Source organism: Triticum aestivum, chromosome 2B (assembly GCF_018294505.1).
Source record: "Triticum aestivum cultivar Chinese Spring chromosome 2B, IWGSC CS RefSeq v2.1, whole genome shotgun sequence".
Classification (NCBI taxonomy): Eukaryota; Viridiplantae; Streptophyta; class Magnoliopsida; order Poales; family Poaceae; genus Triticum; species Triticum aestivum.
In genome coordinates this window covers 226,071,300-226,098,385 of record NC_057798.1, presented here as the reverse complement: position 1 = coordinate 226,098,385, position 27,086 = coordinate 226,071,300, and the positions used below count along the sequence as shown (strand labels likewise).

The 27,086-nt window shown below is 39.0% G+C and overlaps 1 long non-coding RNA gene across 1 annotated transcript; it reads right to left on the bottom strand.

Annotated features, from left to right (window-relative positions):
• Nucleotides 1–1,190: 1,190 nt before the first annotated feature.
• On the bottom strand, nucleotides 1,191–8,470 carry LOC123044500 (uncharacterized). The gene is made up of 3 exons (XR_006420125.1): nucleotides 8,217–8,470; nucleotides 7,783–7,905; nucleotides 1,191–5,178 (listed from the first exon to the last, which is right to left on the bottom strand). It is a non-coding gene; the product is annotated as an uncharacterized lncRNA (long non-coding RNA).
• Nucleotides 8,471–27,086: the final 18,616 nt, after the last annotated feature.

Sequence of the window (27,086 nt, the reverse complement as noted above, 5' to 3'; positions counted from 1 at the left end):
ATTATATATATTTATATTATTACTATTATAGTATATTTTATAGAGACTTATTTATACATTATAAAAACATCCCACATGTTATCTATTATATAATTAAAACAAGAGACAAATAAGCCACCACATTTATCCACATAGGCTAAAAATATATTAGCCATTGATTTATACAACAATGGTTGAGATTAAAAATATGTAAAAGTTACGTACAACGATAACATGTACAACTTTTTACATCTGACACGTCTAAGGTACTCCCGCGAAAAAGAGACACACCTAAGATGAACCCACGTTCGTGTTAGCACTTGGCATGGACATAACCAATCAATCAGCCTTCGGCCAATCACGTAGAAAAAAACAGCCTTCGAACAGCCTCCGGCCAATCACGTTGAACAAAGTCCAACTTGAACACGTAAATCACGTAGAAAAAAACAGCCTCCGGCCAATCACGTTGAACAAAGTTCAACTTGAACACGTACAAAAAGAGATCACGTAGGCAAGTCTTTCCTTAGAAAAAACATGCCCATCAATCTCCAAATCAGGCAAATATCCCATATGAAAACTCATGTGCACCAATACCAGACTGCATACATAATTCCATACGGACTCAACCTGAAGTTTACACGTAGTCGGCCAAGACAGGCACAAATAAAAAGGCACCCAGCCAGCCATACCCAGCACGCATCCAAAACTTTAAGCCAGCCAAATTTCGGCCATGCCCAGCACACACCCAAAATTCAAGCCAGCCAAATCTGCTACTCGGCACACATCAATAAAAGAAGTTTCTATAGAGGGCAACACAACGCTGGGAAAAGATCAGAATCGGTGAAAAATGCAACTTGATGTTCGACTCAATGCTTGACGAAGTCACACCCAGCCATCCATCCAAGTTGCCTATCAACTGAATCATGACGGTGTGTAGTTATTATTCTAGATCCAATCTTTGAACATATATTATCAATTGACTAACAAATTTCTAACTTTTTTGCAGAGAAAACATTGTCATACAAGAAGCATAGTGACATCACAACAAGGAAGCAAAACTGGAATGTATAACCGACACGAGCTTATGAGCCTCAATATGATCTAGATGGATAAAAGGTTATTTCATACCATATCTAATTTTAGATATTTCCATCATTTTAAAAGTAAAACAACAATCACTAAGTATATTATGACTGTTCTTATAGGGCCAAACAATTCATGCTACCATCTCGGAGGTTTGATGGACACGTAGAAATCAAAGATAAATGACAAATCTATTTATGCATTTAACAATTTGAAGGTGAAAAGATCAACATAAGGTTATCCGCATTACTACTTTGAGATTGCTAGCAAAGACATATTATAGGAACAGACCAAGAAAGATAAACATTGCTTAGGTATGTCTATATTTTGTAGTTGTAAATAAGATTTTTCAAGTAATTAATCTTTACTGTGAACTAATTAATCTCCAATAAATGTCATTGGTTACTCCCCAAATGAAGCCTGTGGAATCAAGAATAAGAAGAAATAACTATAACCTTTATATTTCTGCCAGATTGAAATTATATACCAAAGTAAGTGCATCATGCATACCCATTCTTAAAATATTAATTGGACTTCTACCATTGCTATTAGCATTAGTTTTTTCTGCTTATACTCTTTAGGGGTAATAAAATCATATTGACATTATGGGGAAATTAGGATGTAAGCAACAACCAAACTGTCCTTATTGTAACCTCCACAATAGTGCAGAAGTTCAATGGTAAGTCCAATAACATTACAAGCTCTTCTTTTATTTACTAATAATATCTAATAGATTGATCATTGTTACCTCAACTCAACCAGCCCCACAAGAACATATACAAATTTAGAATATCGGAAACTTGGGAACTTCGTGACAAGTATGGGACTCTATCCTTAAATATTTATGAACTAATGAATCATATCCAAAATATATATATTGATTAGTAGCTTATTCAGTGAATCTAAGGACTATTCCATTTACCGAGGTAGAGAAAGCATACTTAACATCTACTAATAAGGACACCTATTAGATAACAAGTGTTGGTCAGCACTATTAGAACCATGCATGTCATGTTGTAAATTTTGAATACATTGAGACATTCACCTAACGTGTGTCCTCTTCAGTTCAACAGAGCCAGTAGAGAACTTCAAATAATATAGACCTTCTTGAATTGTCGTAAAAGTATTTAATTTTCCAATATAAGCTAACAACAATCTATCTATCATATAATTAAAACAAGAGACAATTAAGCCACCACATTTATCCACATAGGCTAAAAATATATTAGCCATTGATTTATACAACAATGGCTGAGATTAAAATATGTAAAAGTTACGTACAACGATAACATGTACAACTTTTTACATCTGACACGTCTAAGGTACTCCCGCGAAAAAGAGACACGCCTAAGATAAACCCACGTTCGTGTTAGCACTTGGCATGGACGTAACCAATCAATCAGCCTCCGGCCAATCACGTAGAAAAAAATAGCCTTCGAACAGCCTCCGGCCAATCACGTTGAACAAAGTCCAACTTGAACACGTAAATCACGTAGAAAAAAACAGCCTCCGGCCAATCACGTTGAACAAAGTCCAACTTGAACACGTAAAAAAAAAGATCACGTAGGCAAGTCTTTCCTTAGAAAAAACATGCCCATGAATCTCCAAATCAGGCAAATAGCCCATATGGAAACTCACGTGCACCAATACCAGACTGCATACATAATTCCATACAGACTCAACCTGAAGTTTACACGTAGTCAGCCAAGACAGGCACAAATATAAAGGCACCCAGCCAGCCATACCCAGCACGCATCCAAAACTTCAAGCCAGCCAAATTTAGGCCATGCCCAGCAAACACCCAAAATTCAAGCCAGCCAAATCTGCTACTCGGCACACATCAATAAAAGAAGTTTCTATAGAGGGCAACACAATTTTGGGAAAAGATCAGAATCGATGAAAAATGCAACTTGATGTTCGACTCAATGCTCGACGAAGTCACACCCAGCCATCCATCCGAGTTGCCTATCAACTGAATCATAACGGTGTGTAGTTATTATTCTAGATACAATCTTTGAACATATATTATTAATTGACTAACAAATTTCTAACTTTTTTGCAGAGAAAACATTGTCATACAAGAAGCATAGTGACGTCACAACAAGGAAGCAAAATTGGAATGTATAACCGACACGAGCTTATGAGCCTCAATATGATCTAGATGGATAAAAGGTTATTTCATAACATATCTAATTTCAGATTGTTCCATCATTTTAAAAGTAAAACAACAATCACTAAGTATATTATGACTGTTCTTATAGGGCCAAACAATTCATGCTACCATCTCGGAGGTTTGATGGACACGTCAAAATCAAAGATAAATGACAAATCTATTTATGCATTTAACAATTTGAAGGTGAAAAGATCAGCATAAGGTTATCCGCATTACTACTTCGAGATTGCTAGCAAAGACATATTATAGGACCAGACCAAGAAAGATAAACATTGCTCAGGTATGTCTATATTTTGTAGTTGTAAATAAGATTTTTCAAGTAATTAATCTTTACTGTGAACTAATTAATCTCCAATAAATGTCATTGGTTACTCCCCAAATGAAGCCTGTGGAATCAAGAATAAGAAGAAATAACTATAACCTTTATATTTCTGCCAGATTGAAATTATATACCAAAGTAAGTGCATCATGCATACCCATTCTTAAAATATTAATTGGACTTCTACCATTGCTATTAGCATTAGTTTTTTCTGCTTATACTCTTTAGGGGTAATAAAATCATATTGACATTATGGGGAAATTAGGATGTAAGCAACAACCAAACTGTCCTTATTGTAACCTCCACAATAGTGCAGAAGTTCAATGGTAAGTCCAATAACATTACAAGCTCTTCTTTTATTTACTAATAATATCTAATAGATTGATCATTGTTACCTCAACTCAACCAGCCCCACAAGAACATATACAAATTTAGAATATCGGAAACTTGGGAACTTCGTGACAAGTATGGGACTCTATCCTTAAATATTTATGAACTAATGAATCATATCCAAAATATATATATTGATTAGTAGCTTATTCAGTGAATCTAAGGACTATTCCATTTACTGAGGTAGAGAAAGCATACTTAACATCTACCAATAAGGACACCTATTAGATAACAAGTGTTGGTCAGCACTATTAGAACCATGCATGTCATGTTGTAAATTTTGAATACATTGAGACATTCACCTAACGTGTGTCCTCTTCAGTTCAACAGAGCCAGTAGAGAACTTCAAATAATATAGACCTTCTTGAATTGTCGTAAAAGTATTTAATTTTCCAATATAAGCTAACAACAATCTATCTATCTATTATATAATTAAAACAAGAGACAATTAAGCCACCACATTTATCCACATAGGCTAAAAATATATTAGCCATTGATTTATACAACAATGGCTGAGATTAAAAATATGTAAAAGTTACGTACAACGATAACATGTACAACTTTTTACATCTGACACATCTAAGGTACTCCCGCGAAAAAGAGACACGCCTAAGATGAACCCACGTTCGTGTTAGCACTTGGCATGGACGTAACCAATCAATCAGCCTCCGGCCAATCACGTAGAAAAAAATAGCCTTCGAACAGCCTCCGGCCAATCACGTTGAACAAAGTCCAACTTGAACACGTAAATCACGTAGAAAAAAACAGCCTCCGGCCAATCACGTTGAACAAAGTCCAACTTGAACACGTAAAAAAAAAGATCACGTAGGCAAGTCTTTCCTTAGAAAAAACATGCCCATGAATCTCCAAATCAGGCAAATAGCCCATATGGAAACTCACGTGCACCAATACCAGACTGCATACATAATTCCATACAGACTCAACCTGAAGTTTACACGTAGTCGGCCAAGACAGGCACAAATATAAAGGCACCCAGCCAGCCATACCCAGCACGCATCCAAAACTTCAAGCCAGCCAAATTTCGGCCATGCCCAGCACACACCCAAAATTCAAGCCAGCCAAATCTGCTACTCGGCACACATCAATAAAAGAAGTTTCTATAGAGGGCAACACAATTTTGGGAAAAGATCAGAATCGATGAAAAATGCAACTTGATGTTCGACTCAATGCTCGACGAAGTCACACCCAGCCATCCATCCGAGTTGCCTATCACCTGAATCATAACGGTGTGTAGTTATTATTCTAGATACAATCTTTGAACATATATTATAAATTGACTAACAAATTTCTAACTTTTTTGCAGAGAAAACATTGTCATACAAGAAGCATAGTGACGTCACAACAAGGAAGCAAAACTGGAATGTATAACCGACACGAGCTTATGAGCCTCAATATGATCTAGATGGATAAAAGGTTATTTCATAACATATCTAATTTCAGATTGTTCCATCATTTTAAAAGTAAAACAACAATCACTAAGTATATTTTGACTGTTCTTATAGGGCCAAACAATTCATGCTACCATCTCGGAGGTTTGATGGACACGTAGAAATCGAAGATAAATGACAAATCTATTTATACATTTAACAATTTGAAGGTGAAAAGATCAGCATAAGGTTATCCGCATTACTACTTCGAGATTGCTAGCAAAGACATATTATAGGAACAGACCAAGAAAGATAAACATTGCTCAGGTATGTCTATATTTTGTAGTTGTAAATAATATTTTTCAAGTAATTAATGTTTACTGTGAACTAATTAATCTCCAATAAATGTCATTGGTTACTCCCCAAATGAAGCCTGTGGAATCAAGAATAAGAAGAAATAACTATAACCTTCATATTTCTGCCAGATTGAAATTATATACCAAAGTAAGTGCATAATGCATACCCATTCTTAAAATATTAATTGGACTTCTACCATTGCTATTAGCATTAGTTTTTTCTGCTTATACTCTTTAGGGGTAATAAAATCATATTGACATTATGGGGAAATTAGGATGTAAGCAACAACCAAACTGTCCTTATTGTAACCTCCACAATAGTGCAGAAGTTCAATGGTAAGTCCAATAACATTACAAGCTCTTCTTTTATTTACTAATAATATCTAATAGATTGATCATTGTTACCTCAACTCAACCAGCCCCACAAGAACATATACAAATTTAGAATATCGGAAACTTGGGAACTTCGTGACAAGTATGGGACTCTATCCTTAAATATTTATGAACTAATGAATCATATCCAAAATATATATATTGATTAGTAGCTTATTCAGTGAATCTAAGGACTATTGCATTTACTGAGGTAGAGAAAGCATACTTAACATCTACCAATAAGGACACCTATTAGATAACAAGTGTTGGTCAGCACTATTAGAACCATGCATGTCATGTTGTAAATTTTGAATACATTGAGACATTCACCTAACGTGTGTCCTCTTCAGTTCAACAGAGCCAGTAGAGAACTTCAAATAATATAGACCTTCTTGAATTGTCTTAAAAGTATTTAATTTTCCAATATAAGCTAACAACAAATAAAACAAACATACATTAGGTGTGATCATGCATGTCATGTTCGTAGTTTTCCAAATGAAAATTTATTAGGTGTGATCAGGAGCATGTAGTGCACCAAGTGAAAAGAAAAGGTATAATTGAGAAAAATACATGTAATAGAGGTAAATAACGATAATACATATAACCATATGATTACAAACCATAATTTGTTAGTTACAGATGTGTATTTCGTAATACTGTAGAATATCAAAAGAAATCTTTTATGAAGGGAGAAAATAATAAATATCTAATACCTAGAAAACTACAGGCAAAATACAAGTTAAATGAATAAAACCATAATCCGTATTGTAAATATGATCTTGATATAAGTTAGTTTTCCATTTATTTATTTTACAGAGCAAATAGCCTGGAACAACCGCATAGACTGTAGTCAGCCAAAATTGCATTTAAAAAGGCTTATACTAATTCTATGCATTTAAAAAGACTTACAGATTCTATAGAATCTCCATCAATCTATCTCATACTCCAGAGCTCCATAGGCCAAGAACCCAAACTATCTATATTTTTTTTTAAATTACTCCCTGGTGTATATCTCTCTTCAAGAGTACCCACCATGTTGCAACGCCCTTAGTAAAACCTAAGGAGCAAATACATGCGCGAAGTTGTGATTAGGGTTTAGTACCGCCACAAGTGAAGAACACTTGGATGAAAAAAATCGAGAAGGGGAGCTGAAGTAGTTTTTTTTTGCTATAGTTGGATCAAGGATTGAGAAAGCCAAGCAACTCGGCAAGGATGTGTATAAGAGCAAAGCCGTACTGCATGCCACCGGCAAAATCAAATGAGCGCACACAAACGATTTTTTTTCTAGAAATATCAAGTGGGTCAGCAGTACAACATAGATAAATGGGTGTGTGTGCGCATACAAGTTTACTTCCTCATTCAAACAAAACTTATACGAGAAACATGAAATAGTACAAGTGTACAACATAGACGCGTGTATACGTGCACGCACACCATACATGCACACAAATGATAAATCCAATTGAATACAAACATCTAAAAACTCATTATGTTATCATTTCAAATATTATCAAATTTAAAAATATTTATTTCAAAAATATCAAACGATGCGAAAAATCTATTTTATATCAACTAACACATATGAACCAAATTCATTTAATACATGCAAGCCTTCTTCCTTTGTCTTAAAATACATATATCATTAATATAGCTTGCTAAGATATGGTAACAACAAATAGAAAGAATACAACTTTTATGAAACTACTAGAGGGGGAAGCATACCTATGAAGAATCAGCCGGTGTGCATGAAGTAGGAATGATGCAAAGTTGTAGCACATTACATAGGTTGAAGCTGACAGTAGTAGCAACTAGGAAGCCCTCAACTTGCCTCCACATGTGGACTGTCTGCAAATGTAAAGAGAGTAAGAGACCAATGAAATACATTGAGCACGTTTTGCTATATGGAACTTCATATAATTAATACGGATGTGTTCAAGAGATAATCAAAGTTGGGCAGGATGCCAACTGAAAAAAAAATACTATTGTCAGCTTCAACCTATGTAATGTGCTTCAACCAGAAAAATCTCCACAAGCTACAGGAAGGGGATAACAGGAGACTGCCAGTCGATTTCTCATAAAGCATCCAAAATCCGCGCAATTGCTGGAGCCTAGCAGCACAAGCCTCTAGGAAGAGAGATTACATGGAGGAGAGCCACCTCTCAGGTTAAGGGGGCCGAGCTCCACGGCCATCAAGTCGGCGGTGGCGGCGAGCAGCAGGCACTACTCGAGCTGGAGGACCTGCCGCAGCTGAGAGCCTGCAACCACCACACTCTGCCGCAAATCCCCCTTCTCACCCCGTACTCGTCCCTTGCAGGATCTAAACAGAGAAAAAGGAACGGGAGGAGAACGAGAATGGAAAAGGGATGAATGGTACAGCCGTATAGATGCAAAATAGGTTTGTTTTTTTTTATGTAAAATAGGTAAAACAAAAAATGTGTCGCTTCACACCGCTTCCCCCGATCCCATCTGTCACGCGCTACTCTCTCTCTCTCTCACGCGATTTCATGATGGATTAGGAACATGTAGCCAAAAAAAACAAAGCAAGAAAGTGTGGGGCAATCAGACAAAATAAATGTTGGCCCAACTAAAATAATAGGTGGAGATAACTTAAACACAAAGAATTATATTAATCGGGAAAATGCAAAAGGAGGTCTTTTCTCAATGTGAAAAAACAAAAACTGCAAGTCCATGTGATTAAGCAAAATAGCAAAATTCATTATAGAGATATAAATAAAATATATGAATTCTAGCTGCACAATTGCGCGGGTGAACCTTCTAGTTAACTTATAAAAGTAAATGTTTAACAGAAGTTGGCAAGGAAAATCCTGGTTTTGTTTTTGACTCACAGGCAAGGAAAATCTTGATGATTGCGTACAAAAGCTTGCGAAGATTTTAAGGACTAATGTAATAATAACGTGCTTATTTTTATTCTGAGCAATAACTCGCTAATTTATATATATATATATATGTATATATATATATAATGTGCCTCTCCGGTTTATTTTTTGATATTAATTGCTCCTTCTAACATAACATTATATATATAACGAGCCCAGCTAATTCGTGTATTTCAAGGAAGTGCAAATAGGCTGGGATTTCTTAGAAAATATAAATGGGCCTGATTGACGCGAAATTATTTGTTCACCCAGCTCAGCAAATGGACTGTACATTTTAGAAAACATGGGTTAAATATATGCCACATTTTTGCAGGCTGACATGTGGGCCAATAGGTCGAAGCCTACGCAGGGCCTTGTCAACTTGGTCAACAAATGATTATGACATCCACAACCATTAGATTTATATCCAACGGTCAGCATGCACCTTCAATCTCTCGTCTTCTTCCTCCAGCATCACCGGGACCGCCTGGTCCGGCCTCTGGCAGCTAGCGGCTCTGCTTAGCATGCATTGATGTCTACTACACAACCTTCTTCTTGTAGACGTTGTTGGGCCTGCAAGTGCACATGTTTGTAGGACAGTAGCAAATTTCCCCCAAGTGGATGACCTAAGGTTTATCAATCTGTGGGAGGCGTAGGATGAAGATGGTCTCTCTCAAACAATCCTGCAACCAAATAACAAAGAGTCTCTTGTGTCCCCAACACACTCAATACATTGGTAAATTGTATAGGTGCACTAGTTCGGCGAAGAGATGGTGATACAAGTGCAATATGGATAGTAGATATAGGTTTTTGTAATCTGAAATAATAAAAATAACAAGGTAACTAATGATAAAAGTGAGCGTAAACCGTACTGCAATGATAGGAAACAAGGCATAGGGTTCATACTTTCACTAGTGCAAGTTCTCTCAACAATAATAACATAGATAGATCATATAACAATCCCTCAACATGCAACAAAGAGTCACTCCAAAGCCACTGATAGCGGAGAACAAACGAAGAGATTATGGTAGGGTATGAAACCACCTCGAAGTTATTCTTTCGGATCAATCTATTCAACAGTTCGTACTAGAATAACACCTTAAGACACAAATCAACCAAAACCCTAGTGTCACCTAGATACTCCATTGTCAACTCAAGTATCCATGGGCATGATTATACGATATGCATCACACAATCTCAGATTCATCCAACCAACACAAAGTACTTCAAAGAGTGCCCCAAAGTTTCTACCGGAGAGTCAAGAAAACGTGTGCCAACCCCTATGCATAGGTTCATGGGCGGAACTCGCAAGTTGGTCACCAAAACATACATCAAGTGGCATGTGATATCCCATTGTCACCACAGATAAACACGGCAAGACATACATCAAGTGTTCTCAAATCAAAGACTCAATCCGATAAGATAACTTCAAAGGGGAAACTCAATTCATCACAAGAGAGTAGAGGGGGAGAAACATCATAAGATCCAACTATAATAGCAAAGCTCGCGATACATCAAGATGGTGCCATAGAGAGAACACGAGAGAGAGAGAGAGATCAAACACATAGCTACTGGTACATACCCTCAGCCCCGAGGGTGAACTACTCCCTCCCCATCATGGAGAGCGCCGGGATGATGAAGATGGCCACCGGTGATGGGTTCCCCCTCCGGCAGGGTGCCGGAACGGACTCCCGAGAGGTTTTGGTGGCTACAGAGGCTTGCGGCGGCGGAACTCTCGATCTATCTTGATTTTTGATGTTTTTAGGGTACGTAGGCTTATATAGGCGAAAGAAGTCGGTCAGGAGGTGCTCGAGGGGCCCACGAGACAGGGGGCGCGCCCAGTAGGGGGCGCCCCCCTATCTCCTGACGTGAACTCCAAGTCTCCAGGATGATATTCTTCCCAAAAATAACGCTGCCGAAGGTTTCATTCCGTTTGGACTCCGTTTGATATTCCTTTTTTTCGAAATACTGAAACAGGCAATAAAACAGCAATATGGGATGGGCCTCCGGTTAATAGGTTAGTCCGAAAAGTAATATAAAAGTGTATAATAAAGCCCATAATCATTCAAAACAGATAATAAAATATCATGAATGCTTCATAAATTATAGATACGTTGGAGACGTATCAGCATCCCCAAGCTTAATTCCTGCTCGTCCTCGAGCAGGTAAATGATAAAAACAGAATTTATGAAGTGTGAATGCTAGAAGGTGCACAAGTTTGATCAATGATAATTTCAATCACCTTTTCTAGCATGATAATATGTCATAACAATAGTTTATCTCATAAAACTTCTCACGACAAAGTAACAAGCAATTCACATGTCAAAGCATAGACCATAAACTTTCTTGAAAACTAGCCAACTTCATTCTCAGTCATCAAACAATTGCAATTCATCTTATTTCCAGGAATAGCAAACTCCACATACTCAACTATCATATAGTCTTCTACAATTGCTAACACTCACGCAATACTAATGGTTATGGAGTTTCAATCGGACATTGAGAAAGATAGGGGCTTATAGTATTGCCTCCCAACATATTCACCTTTGGGTGATGTCAACAATAATAGTTCATGCTAACTTACATCCAATTGGATATATATATATATATATATATATATATATATATATATATATATATATATATATATATATATATATAATCAGGATCACCCCAACACAAAGTGCTTGCCAAAGGATAAAATGAAAAAGGGAAAGGTGAAGATCACCTTGATTCTTGCATAAAGTAAAAGACATAAAGTAAAAGATAGGCCCTTCGCAGAGGGAAGCAGAGGTTGTCATGCGCTTTTAGGGTTGGATGTACAAAATCTTAATGCGAATGAACGTCACTTTATATTGCCACTTGTATATGGACCTTTGTTATGCAGTCCGTCGCTTTTATTGCTTCCATAACAAGATCGTATAAAGCTATTTTCTTCACACCAAAATATCATACATATTTAGAGAGCAATTTTTATTGCTTGCACCGATCACAACTTACTTGAAGGATCTTACTCAATCCATAGGTAGGTATGGTGGACTCTCATGGCAAAACTGGGTTTAAGGATATTTGGAAGCACAAGTAGTATCTCTACTTGGTGCAAGGAATTTGGCTAGCATGAGGGGGAAAGGCAAGCTCAACATGTTTGAATGATCCATGACAATATACTTTAACTGAGATGTGCGAAAACATAACCCATTACGTTGTCTTTCTTGTCCAACATCAACTCTTTAGCATGTCATACTTAATGAGTGCTCCCAATTATAAAAGATGTCTAGGATAGTGTATTTATATGTGAAATTTCTCTTCCTTCAATATTCTTTCATGAATTGTTCAAATGACCAATACAATGCTTGCTAACCTTCAATAAATTTACAACCTCTACTTCTCAGATGTGAAGTCATTACTCCCCATGGGTCAAGCAAATGAAACATATATAAATTCATATTTATGACAGGCAACTCATTCAACCATTTACTCATAGGATATAAGTGAAGCACACGAGTAAATGATAAACTACTCCAAAAAGATATAAGTGAAGATCAATGAGTAGCTAACTAATTATGTAACTATGAGAAGACTCTCTCTCATTTAAGAATTTCAGATCTTGGCATTGTATTCAGACAGCAAGCAAAGAAAAACAAAATGACATTGCAAGGATAGCACAACTCATGTGAAGAAGCAAAAACTTAGGCTCAACCGATACTAACCGATAATTGTTGAAGAAGAAAGGCGGGATGCCTACCGGGGCATCCCCAAGCTTAGATGCTTGAGACTTCTTGGAAAATTATCTTGGGGTGCCTTGGGCATCCCCAAGCTTGAACTTTTGTGTCTCCTTAATTCCTCTCATATCATGGTTTCTCTTTTTATCAAAAGCTTCATTCACAACAAACTCAACAAGAACTCGTGAGATAGGTTAGTATAAACCAATGCAAAACCTTATCATTTTCTAATGTAGCAAATCACTAACATTATTATTCAACATTGCATACTAAATGCCTCTGCATATTCAATACTCCTATCCTCAAATAGAATCATTAGACAAGCAAACATATGCAAACAATGCAAACATAACATCAATCTGTCAAAACAGTATAGTCTATAAAGAATGCAAGATTCATCATACTTCCCTAACTCCAAAAATTATGAAAGAAAATTCCCACTGTCATAAATTTATCAGAGCTCAATATGCAAAAAGTTTCAACATTTTACCATTCTCTGAATTTTTTAGGGAATTTTTGCAACAGTGGTAAACTTTCTGTTTTCAAACAGCAACATGTATACTAGCAAAATAAGCATGGCAAAGGCTATCCCTGACATTTTTATTGAAAATAAAGATGCAAAACATTATTATAAATAACAGCAAGCAAATACTAACAAAAGAAAATGACGCTCCAACAAAACACATATCATGTGGTAAATAAAAATATAGCTCCAAGTAAAGTTACCGATAAACGAAGACGAAAGAGGGGATGCCATCCGGGGCATCCCCAAGCTTAGGCTCTTGGTTGTCCTTGAATATTACCTTGGGGTGCCTTGGCATCCCCAATCTTAGGCTCTTGCCACTCCTTATTCCATAGCCCATCGAATCTTTACCCAAAACTTGAAAACTCCACAACACAAAACTCAACAGAAAACTCGTAAGCTCCGTTAGTATAAGAAAATAAAACCACCACTTAGGTACTGTAATGAACTCATTCTAAATTCATATTGGTGTAATATCTACAATACTTCAACTTATCTATGGTTCATACCCTCCGATACTACTCATAGATTCATCGAAATAAGCAAACAACACATGGAAAAACGGAATCTGTCAAAAACATAACAATCTGTAGTAATCTATATCAAACGTATACTTCTGGAACTCCAAAAATCCTACCAAATTGGGAAGTCCTAAGAAATTTGTGTACCAATCTAGAGCAAAAAGAATCAGAACATAAGCACGTTTTTGTGAATTAACAAAACTAATTTACTGGATGCAAAAGTTTCTGATTCTCAGCAGGATCAACACAACTATCACCGTAAGCTATCCTAAAGGTCTTATTTGGCACTTTATTGAAACAAAAGCTTTAAAACATGATTACTACAATAGCATAATCATGTGAACACACAAAAATATTAAGGGTAAATGTTGGGTTTGTCTCCCAACAAGCGCTTTTCTTTAATGCCTTTCTAGCTAGGCATGATGATGGCAATGATGCTCACATAAAAGATAAGAATTGAAACATAACGGGAGCATCATGAAGCATATGACTAGCACATTTAAGCATAACCCACTTCCTATGCATAGGGATTTTGTGAGCAAACAACTTATGGGAACAATAATCAACTAGCATAGGAAGGTAAAACAAGCATAGCTTCAAGATTTTCAACACATAGAGAGGAAACTTGACATTATTGCAATTCCTACAAGCTTATATTCCTCTCTCATAATAATTTTCAGCACCTAAAGCATTCTTTTCATGATCTATAAGCATAGAAAATTTACTACTCTCCACATAAGCAAGATTCTTCTCATTCGGACTAGTGGGAGTATCATAAGAGACTTGAACACTAAAAATTGTTTCCACATTAAAAGAGTAATATTCAGAAAAAGAGTAATCATAATCATGACAAGATTTATAAATGTAATCATCACTACTTTTTATAGCATAAGTTTCATCACAATAATCATCATAAGTAGCAACTTCGTTCTCATCATAATCGATTGAAACCTCTCCCAAGATAGTGGAATCACTAAATAAAGTTGACACTCTTCCGAATCCACTTTCGTATTCATCACAATAAAATTCAACATCCTCCAAATAGTGGGATCACTACTTCCTAAAGTTGACACTCTTCCAAACCCACTTTCATCAATATAATCATCATAAATAGGAGGCATGCTTTCATCATAATAAATTTGCTCATCAAACCTTGGGGGACAAAAAAATATCATCTTCATTAAACATAGCATCCCCAAGCTTGGGACAAACATTAATTTCAGCAAATATATTCTCAAATATTTCATCCTCATCAAACATAGCTTCCCCAAGCTTGGGCCCTTTCATATCATAAGCATAATCACTCTCATCATTAAAAATATGGATAGCACCAATAGTATAGCAATTATCATCATCACAATGAGTAGTAGGAGCAACATCATTTGGGAGGGATACCTTTCTACCTTTGTTGCTCCTTCTTTTCTTTTTCTTCCTCACATTATGTGTGGGTTCAACCTTCCTCTTTGAGCTCCTTATAGACGATATTGGTTGAATAGAAAGCTCCTCCTTGTTACCTAATTCATCATAAGAAATAATAGGAGGATATTGGGAAGTCTCTTCCCTTTCATTAGTATTCTCATCATCTTCTATTTGCTTTCTTTTCTTTAGGTAATTGGCAATATAAGGATTTTCAATGCAATTCTCCGCACAAAACATATAAATATACTCTACATCAAAATCAAGGAATTTCTTATGGGTAAATTCTGGAAGGTCCTTAATTAAGCGTTTCAATTCTCCATAACCCAAAAGTAAACTAAGTTCATTCTAATGTGCAAGGGAAATCAAATCATCACAATTTTTGGACACGATTCGATCATGAAATAATTTGCATAGGAGATGTAGATGACCATGTTCATTGCATAGTTCACAAGTACGACAAAGGAAGTGTAAATTTTCAACACCCCCATTTAACTTTTCTTGCAACAATTTAGTTTCTAAATGCTTATGCCTCTTGCAATCTATATCTTCTCTATTTGGTGTGTTCATGCAAACATGCACTCCACAAAAGTTGACATGCTTATAAGAGATATTTTCATCATGACTAGAGAAATCATCATTAGTACTAAGGATATTCAAGGAGTTCATACTAACAACATTGCAATCATGCTCATCATTAAAAGATTCAGTACCAAGCATTTTAATGCACTCTTCTTCTAGCACTTGAGCACAATTTTCCTTTCCATCAAACTCACAGAAGATATTAAAAAGACAAAACATGTGAGACAAACTTAACTCCATTTTTTTGTAGTTTTTCTTTTATAAACTAAACTAGTGATAAAACAAGAAACAAAAAGATTCGATTGCAAGATCTAAAGATATACCTTCAAGCACTCACCTCCCCGGCAACGGCGCCAGAAAAGAGCTTGATGTCTACTACACAACCTTCTTCTTGTAGACGTTGTTGGGACTGCAAGTGCACAGGTTTGTAGGACACTAGCAAATTTCCCTCAAGTGGATAACCTAAGGTTTATCAATCCGTGGGAGGCGTAGGATGAAGATGGTCTCTCTCAAACAACCCTGCATCCAAATAACAAAGAGTCTCTTGTGTCCCCAACACACCCAATACAATGGTAAATTGTATAGGTGCACTAGTTCGGCGAAGTGATGGTGATACAAGTGCAATATGGATAGTAGATATAGGTTTTTGTAATCTGAAATAATAAAAATAGCAAGGTAACTAATGATAAAAGTGAGCGTAAACAGTATTGCAATGATAGGAAACAAGGCATAGGGTTCATACTTTCACTAGTGCAAGTTCTCTCGATAATAATAACATAGATAGATCATATAACAATCCCTCAACATGTAACAAAGAGTCACTCCACAGCCACTAATAGCGGAGAAAAAACGAAGAGATTATGGTAGGGTACGAAACCACCTCAAAGTTATTCTTTCGGATCAATCTATTCAAGAGTTCGTACTAGAATAACACCTTAAGACACAAATCAACCAAAACCCTAATGTCACCTAGATACTCCATTGTCACCTTAAGTATCCATGGGCATGATTATATGATATGCATCACACAATCTCAGATTCATCCAACCAACACAAAGTACTTCAAAGAGTGCCCCAAAGTTTCTACCGGAGAGTCAAGAAAACGTGTGCCAACCCCTATGCATAGGTTCATGGGCGGAACCCGCAAGTTGGTCACCAAAACATACATCAAGTGGCACGTGATATCCCATTGTCACCACAGATAAACACGGCAAGACATACATCAAGTGTTCTCAAATCAAAGACTCAATTTGATAAGATAACTTCAAAGGGGAAACTCAATTCATCACAAGAGAGTAGAGGGGGAGAAACATCATAAGATCCAACTATAATAGCGCGATACATCAAGATCGTGCCATAGCGAGAACACGAGAGAGAGAGATCAAACACATAGCTACTGATACATACCCTTAGCCCCGAGGGTGAACTACTCCCTCCTCGTCATGGAGAGCGCCGGGATGATGAAGATGGCCACCGGTGATGGGTTCCCCCTCCGGCAGGGTGCCGGAACGGACTCCCAAGAGCTTTTTGGTGGCTACAGAGGCTTGCGGTGGTGGAACTCCCGATCTATATTGATTTTTGATGTTTTTAGGGTACGTAAGCTTATATAGGCGAAAGAAGTCGGTCGGGAGGTGCTCGAGGGGCCCACGAGATAGGGGGCGCGCCTAGTAGGGGGGGCGCCCCCTATCTCCTGGCCTCCTCAAGGATCTTCTGACGTGAACTTCAAGTCTCCAGGATGACATTCTTCCCAAAAATAAAGCTGCTGAAGGTTTCATTCCGTTTGGACTCCGTTTGATATTCCATTTCTTCGAAATACTGAAACAGGCAATAAAACATCAATATGGGCTGGGAATCCGGTTAATAGGTGAGTCCCAAAAGTAATGTAAAAGTGTATAATAAGGCCCATAATTTTTCAAAATAGATAATAAAATCGCATGAATGCCTCATAAATTATAGATATGTTGGAGACGTATGACGCATCACTGCGAAGCGCTACCCCACTACCGGCCAAGCTATCCCTCCATCCCTCCACACCTCCTGTTATTCTCCACCGACTGCAGCCCCACGCCGCCCCAAAACCAGTTATAACCCTTCTCCTCTTCTCAATCTGCGACTCCACTGCCACGTCTTCCCATCCCCGAGTCGTTCCCGTCCAGGGCCTCGCCGTCGTCCACCACCTCGCGGCGCTCGGTGCGGCGTGGTCAACAAACAAGAGTCATCGAAAGAGTACTGTACGTGGAGAGCTTGACGGCTGGGACCCACGAGGTCCATGGTCACACGCAAGGAAAGTTACTCCTTATTAAGCTGAAAAAATGTTTCCTCCACCTGACAGCTGGGACCCACCGGCTGTATCTTCGCACGGAAGGAAGTGCCTCCTTGTTATGTGAAAAAAATTATTCCTCCCGTTGACAGCTGGGACCGGTCAGATTTGGTGGCTGACTTGTGGGCCTACTAAGCGGACGTGTACGCAGGGCTTTGTCAAATTAATAAACAAATGATTCTAGCAGCTGGACCATTGGATGTTAATCCAACAGCCGTGCGCCTTCTTCAACCTCTGTTCTTGCTCCTGTCTCCCATGGGCGGCACCGCGGCTGTGCTGCCACGCACCCGAACCAGTCAAGTTTCCCACTCCTCTCCATCTATGACTCCACTGCCCCGTCTTCCCCATCTCTGGGTCGTTCCAGTCTGGGGCTTCGTCGTCGTCCACCGGCCTTGGTGCGCTCGGCACGGTGTGGTCAACGTGGTCAACAACCGAGAGTCATCGGAAGATGACTGTACGTGAGAGGCTGACAGTGGGGACGCACCACGCCCATGGACGCATGCATGCAACGGAACGCGACATGGTCAACATGGTCAAGGTACTGTACATGGAGAGGCTGACAGCTGGGTCCACCGCTACAGCAAGGAAGTGCCTCCTTATTACACGGAAAATAATGATTCCTCCACCTGACACCAGGGACCCACCGGACGGGCCACCGTATTTTGTGAAAAAAATGTTTCCCCCCTGACTGCTGGGACCCACCTGACGGGCCACCATATTTCGCAAAAAAAAACGTTCCCCCCGCTGTCAGCTTGGACCCACCAGAAGTGCCTCCTTATTACGCAGAAAAAAATGAATACTCCCCTGCTAGCTGGGACCAACCTTGGTGGGAGGCTGACTTGTGGGCCTACTAAGTTGACGGGGACGGAGGGCTTTGTCAACTTAGTCAATATGAACGATTCTAGCTCCAGTGACCGTACGATGTCCATCCAACAGCCGTAGTGCTTCTTCAACATCTGGTCTTCTTGCTCCAGCCGCCCAAACAAGCACCGGTTGTGCCGCGTGCTCCTGCCTCCTGTGGCTGGCTGTGATGCCGCGGAGGCCTCACTGCCCCCTACTACTCCCACTGCTGGCCAGGCCATCCCTCTACTTACGCACACCCTCTATTATTCTACGGCAACGGCAGCCTCACACCGCAGCCGAACCAGTGAACCCTCATACTCCTCTATGCATGGGCATCCACTGCCCCGTCTTCCCCGGCTCCGCGTCGTCCCATTCCTAGGCCTCATCGTTGTCCACCGCCCTGGTGCTCTCGGTGCAGCGTGGTCAACGTGGTCAAGGAATGACTTCCACCGAAAGAGTACTGTACGTAGAGAGGCTGACAGTTGGGTCCACGGCGGCCGCAAGGAAGTGCCTCCTTATTACGCGCAAAATAATTATTCCTCCATCTGACAGCAGGGACCCACCAGACGGGCCACCGTATTTCACAAAAAAACGTTTCCCCCCTGACTGCCAGGACCCACCAACTACATCTTCACACGCAAGGAAGTGCGTCTGGGCAAAAAAAAAACAACTCGCCCCCTGACTGCTGGGACCCACCAGCTACATCTTCGCATGCAAGGAAGTGCCTGACAGTCGGGACCCACCTAGTCGAAGCGTACTTAGCATTGTCATTCTGGTCGCGAACGTTTACGTGCATACTGGTCGATGTAGAGGCGCGCACGTGTTGTAGTAGAGGCACACACGTAGCATGTACACCTACGTACAGTGGCCAGGGTGCAAGAAAGTAAATACGGCCACATACGTACATACGGGCGGGGTCTCGAACGCCTACTCATGCATACGTACGGCCAGGGATCATGTACATGGTTGGGTCGGAGCGGAGAAACTGCGTCGTCGTCATGTTCATGGGGAGCCAACCGGCTGGGTCGGAACGGAATGCATCATCGTGTTCATCGGGAGGGCTTGGACAGAATAGCCAATGGAAACAAGGCCTAGTGTACCATAGAACGGAGGAAATGGCCTTGTGTTCGACCGTCCACATTCGAAACAGGTTCCTATTCATCGGGAGGGGTCTGGCGTACTGCAAAACGGAGGAAATAGACTTCTGTTGGACCTCCTACAGTCGAAACAGGGTCCTGTTGATCGGGAGGGGTGTGGCATACTGCTAAACGGAGGAAACAGACTTGTGTTGGAGCGCGACGGTCGAAATGGGGGTCCTGTTCATCGGGAGGGGTGTGGCGTACCGCAAAACGGACTCCACGAGATACTGTTCATCTCCACCGTCGACCTCCTCCAGCCTCCACGGGCTACTATTCATCCACCGTCGACCTCCTCCAGCCTCCACCCGCGACTATTCACCCATGGGCTTCTGTTCATCCAGCCTCCACCACGCGCTACTCCACCGGCTACTGTTCAACCAGCCCTCTCCACGGGCTCCTGTTCAACCACCCCTCCATGGGCTACTTAATCCACCCCTTCACCGTCTATTGTTCATCCAGCCCTCCATGGGGTCGTCTTGTTCATCCAGCCCTCCACGGGGTCCTGTTCATCCAGCCCCAACCGACTCGATCGATTGGGGTCCTGTTCATCCAGAGGCAACACCACGGAGTCCTGTTCATCCACCCCACCAGGAACTGTTCATCCAACCCCCTGCAATGCTCACTATTCATCCAACCCCCCCAGCAAACGCTCACTGTTCATCCAGGGGCAGCATCGATCGGCTTTAGTTAGCAGCAGTAGCGAAGGAATCACTCGGGTTCAGTAACGTAGCTAGTGCAATCGCTCCGGTTCAATTAGATCCCAATGCCTCGCTCGGGTTTAGTTCGAACCCAACGCCTCACACACATGCGTGTACGTGTATGAGAGAAACGCGCATCGCTCGGCCCCCGACCACCCACTGTAACCGGGAACTCCCCGAAATTTTCCTCGCCCTCGCTTCTACCATGGTTTTTTCCGTCATGGACGGCCCAAAGAATGTCATGCAGCTGTGTCTCCGGCCCGCCCAGGACGAAAAGCCCATTTTCTGTCATGGTTTTTTGTCATGGAAGTAGGAGCTCACCACATCTATGATGATACTGGGTTTTGTCACAATTATCGTCATAGAAGTGTCATAAGTATGACCAAAAAAAATTCGTTCGGCCCAAAATGTCACAGATATGTCTTTTTTTGTAGTGTTCGAATTAAAACAATTGCCAGACACTTTGAAATATGCTTATCTTGATGAGAAAATGATATATCTTGTTATTATTAGTGCTAACCTTTCAGAACATGAAGAAGAAAGATTATTGAAAGTTCTAAGGAAGAACCGAGTTGCCATTGGATATACTCTTGATGATCTTAAGGGAATTAGTCCCACTCTATGTCAGCACAAGATTAATATGGAACCCAATGCTAAACCCATTGTTGATCACCAATGTCGGTTAAATCCGAAGATGAAAGAAGTGGTAAGAACGGAAATATTGAAACTTCTGGAAGCAGGTATAATTTATCCTATCGCTGATAGTAGATGGGTGAGTCATGTTCATTGTGTCCCTAAGAAGGGAGGTATAACTGTTGTTGCTAATGATAAGAATGAACTTATTCCACAAAGAATTGTCACAGGCTATAGAATGGTAATTGATTTTAGAAAATTAAGTAAAGCAACTAGAAAAGATCATTACCCTCTGCCTTTTATTGATCAAATGCTAGAAAGATTATCTAAGCACACACATTTTTGCTTCCTTGATGGATATTCTAGTTTTGCACAAATACCTGTTTCTCAACCTGATCAAGAAAAAGACCACTTTAACTTGTCCTTTTGGAACTTATGCTTATATATGTATGCCTTTTGGTCTATGTAATGCACCTGCTACCTTTAAAACATGTATGATTGCTATATTCTCTGATATTTGTGAAAATATTTTTGAGGTTTTCATGGATGACTTTTCTGTTCGTGGGAAGTTTTTTGATGATTTTTTGAGCAATATTGATTGAGTTTTGCAGAGATGTGAGCAAACAAATCTTGTCTTGAATTGGGAGAAGTGCCACATCATGGTTAACGAAGGTATTGTTTTGGGACATAAAATTTCTGAACGAGGTATTGAAGTGGACAAAGCCAACATTGATGCAATTGAGAAAATGCCATGTCCTAAAGATATCAAAGGTATTCGTAGTTTCCTTGGTCATGCTGGTTTCTATAGGAGATTTATCAAAGAATTTTATAAAATTTCTAGGCCCCTTACAAATCTTTTGCAAAAGGATATCCCTTTTGTTTTTGATGATGATTGTTTGGAAGCCTTCGAAACACTAAAGAAAGCCTTAATTTCTGCACCTATTGTTCAACCACCTGATCAGAACTTGCCTTTTGAAATTATGTGTGATGCTAGTGATTATGCTGTTGGTGATGTTCTAGGACAAAGAGTTGTTAAGAAATTAAATGTTATCCATTATGCTAGTAAAACTCTAGATAGTGCTCAACGAAATTATGCTACTACTGAAAAGAATTCTTAGCAGTGGTGTTTGCTTGTGATAAATTTAGATCCTACATTGTTGATTCCAAAGTGACTGTTCACATCGATCATGCTGCTATAAAATATCTTATGGAAAAGAAAGATGCTAAACCTGGACTCATTAGGTGGGTTCTTCTAGTACAAGAATTTGATTTGCACATCACTAATAGGAAAGGAGCAGAGAACCCCGTAGCTGATAACTTGTCTAGGCTTGAAAATACTCTTGATGACCCACAACCTATTAATGATAGCTTTCTTGATGAACAGTTAGCTGCAATAAATGTTTCTAATAGTACACCTTGGTATGCTGATTATGCTAATCATATTGTTGCCAAATACATACCACCTAGCTTTACATACCAACAAAAGAAAAACAAATTCTTCTATGATTTAAGACATTACTTTTAGGATGACCCACATCTTTGTAAAGAAGGAGTAAATGGTATTATTAGATGTTGTGTACCTGAGCATGAACAGGAACAAATCCTACGGAAATGTCACTTCGAGGCTTATGGAGGAAATCATCCGAGAGACATAACCGCTCATAAGGTATTGCAATCTAGGTTGTATTGACCTACTCTCTTCAAGGATGCCCGTAAGTTTGTCTTATCTTGTGATGAATGTCAAAGAATATGTAATATCGGTAGGCATCAAGAAATGCCTATGAATTATTCACTGCTGTTGAAATATTTGATGTTTAGGGATTTGATTTCATGGGACCTTTTCCATCCTCTAATGGGTATACTCATATGTTGGTTGTTGTTGATTATGTTACTAAGTGGATAGAAGCTATTCCAACTAGTAGTGTTGATCACAACACTACTAAAATGCTTAAGGAAGTTATTTTCCCAAGGTTTGGAGTCCCTAGATATTTAATGACTGATGGTAGTTCACACTTTATTCTTGGTGCTTTCTGTAAAATGCTTGCTAAGTATGATGTTAACCATAGAATTGCATCACCCTATCATCCTCAGTCTAGTGGTCAAGTTGAACTTAGCAATAGAGAAATAAAACTAATTTTCCAAAAGTCTGTCAATAGGTCCTGGAAGAATTGTTCTAAGAAATTAGATGATGCACTTTGGGCTTATAGAACAACATATAAAAACCATATGTGTATGTCTCCTTATAAAATGGTTTATGGAAAAAGCTAGTCATCTGCCTCTTGAGTTAGAACATAAAGCATATTGGGCAATTAAAGAACTCAACTATGATTTAAAACTTGCTGGTGAAAAGAGATTATTTGATATTAGCTCATTAGATGAATGGAGAACCCAAGCTTATGAAAATGCAAAGTTATTCAAAGAAAAATTTAAATATGGATGACAAAAGAATCCAAAAGCGTGAGTTCAAAGTTGGAGAATATGTTCTTTTGTACAATTCTTGTTTCAGATTCTTTGCAGGAAAACTCCTCTCCAAATGGGAAGGACCCTATGTTATCGAGGAGGTTTATCAATCTGGAGCTATCAAAATAAACAATGCTGAAGGCACTAACCCGAAGGTTGTTAATGGGCAACGAATAAAACATTATATATCAAGTACACCCATTAATATTGAAAGCAATATTATCCAAACTATGACACCGGAAGAACATATAAAAGAAACCTTTCGGAACACTCCAGAATCGTGAAAAAGAGGAGGTACATGATACGATAAGTAAATGGACTCCGAAAAATCCACAAAAATATTTTTGGTCAGTTTTGGAATATTTAAAAAATTAGGAAAATAAAAAACTACCAGGAAGGTGACCCTGGTGGGCACAAGACACCAGGGCGCGCCTGGCTTGCCAGGCGCGCTCAGGTGGGTTGTGCCCACCTCGGGTACCTCCTGGACTCCGTTTTTCTTCCGTTTTGCTTGTTTCCCAAGATAAAAAAATCTTTATATACCCCTCAAACCTGTTGACCTCCGTATCACGGAGAAATCTCCTATTTACTTTTTTTGATGTTTCTTGTTAGATCTGTTTAGCCAGGCATCATGTCCTCTTCCTCTAATAATATGGAAGAGGATCTTGGTTGATGAAGATCGAGCTGAAGAGGGAAGAGCCCGTTGAAGCAGCCAAGGGGGACAAGAGCAAAGAGGCCACCAGAGATCAAGTGCCGGTGATCGAGCAAGCACCGCCTGCTGATGAAGAAGAGGAAGATCTCCTTAAAACCTTACTATGCTCATCTTACCCCCACTGATATTGCTACCTTCAAGATCATTGAAAAGGTTCGTGTGCAAAATAAGTACCTCACTTGTGAAAACATTCTGCATCAAGAGCACATCACCTTCCTCTGGAGCGTCATCCGTAGATTGGAGAATCTCTTGGTCCTTAAGGACCGGGTTGCTACTACTTCATCGTCACCACCTCCTTCTTCATCACCAAATAAAATTGAGTATCGGGTATGGGCACTCCCCTTGTCTTTCGCCAAGCTTGGGGGAGGTGCCTCGGTATCATATCTCCTCCACTATCTTTTGCCTTTACTTTTCTTAGTTCTATCCTTAGTTATCTTTTGCTTTAGATGAATAAAAGCTTAGTTCGATCCTTTCTTTACGAGAGTTTGCTTAGTGATCTACCTTTGTAATCGTGTGCGAAATATATAATAAAGTTTAGTTTGAGTTTTGCCTCTTGTACTTTGATGCTTCAATAAAAAGAAAGGAAATATATACCTACTAATAAAAGAAATAGTTATTCTTAGTCCGTCAAGCTATTTTATAGAAAAGCCCCCAAGGTTTCTGACATTAAACCCGCAGTACATATGAAATATATTTTTAAATACTCATATCTTTTAAACCGTAACTCCAAATTTAACATGTTATATATGGAATTTGATTAGAAAAATATATAGAATTTGAACATGCTCTTATTTTACCTGTTAACCATTTTATAAATAATATCTAGGGTGCAATCTTAATCAACAATGCATTATCCATCTTTTTTCTTTCATATGGGTACTGATCCGGATTGTGGATGAACATCTTAGCAAAATTAGGATTGGAGACAAAATTGAAGATTACTTGCCCATTTCTTTGTACGCATTAAATCTAAATGCAAGCTGAGCTGTGTTTAAATAGAAGACATGTGGAATCTTGAACTTGCGCTTTTTTAGGCAAAGACCATCTTTGTTTGGGTCGTAGGTACAAATACTCAGATTGTAGACTTCTTTTGTAAATTAAGAGCATGTGGTATTCTTTTCTCCCGTTGCAACACACAGGCCCTTTTGCTAGTAAATGAAAAATATCATATGCTAACCTTATGGTAAGTGATGACATTACACGAGAGAAGTATAAGTAGTAAATATTATTGTAGATTAACAAACATAGCATTGGTCAATGATGCAACTCATGAAAGAATTAATAAGGGAAGAGAAGATTCACATGCAAATACACTATCCTGGAAGTATTTTGTGATTTTGAGCACCCATCAAAATATTATATGCCAAAGTTGTTGACGTTGGACAAGGAAGACAATGTAATGAGTTGTGTTTGTTCATTCACATAGAAGTTATATTGTCATAGATCCTTCAACATGTGGTGTTTGCCCCTACCTTTGCTAGCCAAAAATTCTACACTAAGTAGAGATACTACTTGTGCATCCAAAACCCTTAAACCCAAATCTTGTTTTGAGAGTCCACCATACCTACCTATGGATTGAGTAAGATCCTTTAAGTAAGTTGTCCTCGGTGCAAAAAGGCAATAAAAATTGCTTCTAAAAGTGTTAGATCATCTAGTGTAAAAGAAAATTGAGCGTTGTACGAACTTGTGATGGGAAGAATAAAAGCGACAGACTACATAATAAAGGTTGCCATCATAAGGGGCAATATAACGTGACGTTCTCTTGCACTAAGGGGTTGAGCATACAAACAAAAAGCGCATGGCAACCTCTGCTTCCCTATGTGAAGGGCCTATCTTTTACTTTTATGTATTTACTTTCATGCAAGAGTCAAAGTTCTTCTCTCTATTCCTTATTATTTTCTCCTTTGGCAAGCATCATGTGGTGAAGAAAGATCTAGGCACATATATCCAATTGAATATGGGTAGCATGAGTTATTATTGTTGACATCAACCTTGAGGTGAATATGTTGGGAGGTGAAACTATAAGCCCCTATCTTTCTATGTGTCCTGTTGAAATGTTTTGCTCATGTGTACGCGGTAAGTGTTAGCAATCATAGAAGACTAAATGATGGTTGAGTATGTGGAGTTGCCTAAAGGCTCTGATACATGACCCTTCCTGAAAAGATGATGAATTGTAGTTGCAAAGTTGACATAGAACATAGTTTGTTGGTTTCCAATAGAGTTTATACTTTATACTTCGGTGTTGTGATGAATTGTTACTTGTTCATGAGAAGTCTATGATAAAAGTTCTATGATAAAAGTTTTATGTTAAAGTTTTTTGTTGTTATAATAAGTTACATGATGCTGCTATGTCTATAATTTTGTTTTTGTCGACACCTCTCTCTCTCTCTAAGCATGTGGACATGTTTTTCGATTTCGGTTTTCGCTTGAGGACAAGCGAGGTCTAAGTTTTGGGGAGTTGATACGTCCATTTTGTATCATGTTTACCTACTGTTATTTATGTTGTTTTATTACATAATAATGCTTTTTTGGAGTCTTTACCTAATAATAAAGAGAATTGAGTTTCTGCCCGTACATCGTCGCA